Below are 2,364 nucleotides of genomic sequence, written 5' to 3' on the forward strand. Positions count from 1 at the left end.
CTGGCGCAGCTGCCCCCTCCTTCAGCCTCCTCGAGCATCCTCCTCCTCCCCTCCCCCACGCGCAAGCCTCAATGCGCAGGCGCGCGGGCCTCCCCTTCAAAATGGCGCCCGCGCGGCGGCTGCTGAGAGTCGTAGTCCCCTCCGGCCCCGCCCGCCCAGGCGTTCCAATGCGGGGAGGCGGGAGCGGGGACTACAGGCGTCATGGCGGCGCCCTGAGGGTGGGCGCAAGGACTCCTGGGAGATGGGGTTCAGCCGGGCGGGCGTTTCTAAGGGGGTGTTTGGACTACAAGTGTCATGGCGGCCGGAGGGGGCGCGCAACGCCTCAGGGGAGATGTAGTCCCAAACTGAGTCCCAGCCCAGTGGGTTTCTGAGGGACTACAAGTGTCATGGCGGCCTGAGAGCTCGCGCAAGGCATCATGGGAGATAGAAACCCATTGATATGGGTCTCAGAATGGGACTACAAACGTCATGGCAAGGCCTCATGGGAGATGTAGTCCCATCCTGAGGCCCCACCCAATGCGTTTCTAAGGGAATGCTTGGACTAGAAGCATCATGGCCACGTGATGGCCATGCAAAGGTTCATGGGAACCAGAAGATTTTTTTATTTTTCTTCCCCCCACGCCCCTGGTTCCTCTTGTGCAGGAAGGGGGGGGGAGCAGCAAAGCACCCTGGGCGCTGCAGTCCCCAAGGGTGTGTTTGGACTACAAGTGGCATGGCTCCGTGCAAAGGCTCCTGGGAGATGCAGTCCCCATGGCTTGCCCTGTTTCATCATCCTGCCCCTCCTCATCAACCTCTTGTTCCCATAATGAGCCTGAGTCACTATTATTTCACAGGCATTATTAGTCCAACAAGTTATATAATTATTTAGTTAACCCTTCATTTACCTATCGACTCCTGGGGCGCCTCCATTGTCTACTGGGCCCGGAAATGTTAACCCACTTCTATCATAAGCAGCAGGCCATCATGCATAAACATGATCAAGAGCAAATTATTTCTTACTAATGACTTTTTCTTATCTATGGAGCATGAATCACATCATTAGTATTATGAATATCAGCACAGATCATTCATAAATTAGCATGTTAATAGTATTCATATAGTGGACTATAGGTATTACTGATACGTCTTCCCTAAATATCTCTATCTATATGTGTGTGTGTGTGTATCTCTATATGTATGTATGTATAGATATCTAAAAATATGTATATAGATAATGCATCACACATATTACTGGGTCACTGATTTCTGATGTCACTGGTTAATAACCCATGTCCTAATATGGCATTATAATCAGCACATCTGCATATTTGAGACTATGCAAGATTGATTTGTAAACACAAATAACACTATGACATCATGATCATGGTAATCATGTGTTTGCATATTAATGACTAACTCACCTTTTAAGGAATAGTGTTGTAATAATATTGGAATAATCAGACCGGCACCTGGCTGGGTGGTCTGACCCCAGCGCTCTTTCCTGCCCGGGGCAGGGGGTCGGACTCGATGATCTGTTGAGGTCCCTTCTGACCTGAGCATCTATGAATCTATGAATTGCTATTGGCATAATAATCTACGAAAAATGTTGATGATGCTATATCTATATAGATAGGTAAAGGATGATGCTATGTCCATATGGTTAGATAAATGTTGATAGTTGCTACATCTATGATGCTATATCATCATAGCATTTATTTGTGTTACAGTATTCGTGGTGCTATAATGCTGTTCTATCACGAATAAGAATCTGTAATAAATTATTTATAGGAAATATTTTATTGGCACATTTGCATAACAGCGTGCCTACCGGATTCTCGTTATGCGTTCAGTCTCCCCATTTCTGTTTCGGTCCTGTTACTATTAAAAATGAATAAATAAACCGATTCAAACAAAGAGTACTACATTAATGCTATTAAAAGCGGACACCTATATAATGTAACGATGTTCTAACCGATGCACTAGAGCAGTGGTCTCCAACCTTTTAAAGTAGGAGATCACCTCTGGCATTTAAAAGGAAGCCAAGATCTACCGTGCGCTGGAACCCTCCCTGCCCCAGCAGGTTTGTCTGTTGGGGGGCAGATTGAGGCAGAGGGAGAAAAAATATTTGGGGGCATGCCTCCCCTGCTGGTGAAGCCCACCTGGCCGGGGCCCCATTCCACTTACCCCTGCTCCTGCCTCTGCAGCACCATGCCTCATGGCGGGGGCCTCCATCTAGCCCCCACCCCTCCCCTCCCCTCCCCCCACAGACCGACCTGCTGGGCTGGGGTGCAGGCGGGCATGCACGGGGCACCCAGCCCCCACCCCAGCCTCAGATCCACTCCCAGTGGCTCCAAGATCCACAGGTTGGTGATCACTGTACTATAT

The sequence above is a fragment of the Alligator sinensis genome, unplaced genomic scaffold, assembly GCF_000455745.1.
Source record: "Alligator sinensis unplaced genomic scaffold, ASM45574v1 scaffold1704_1, whole genome shotgun sequence".
Classification (NCBI taxonomy): Eukaryota; Metazoa; Chordata; order Crocodylia; family Alligatoridae; genus Alligator; species Alligator sinensis.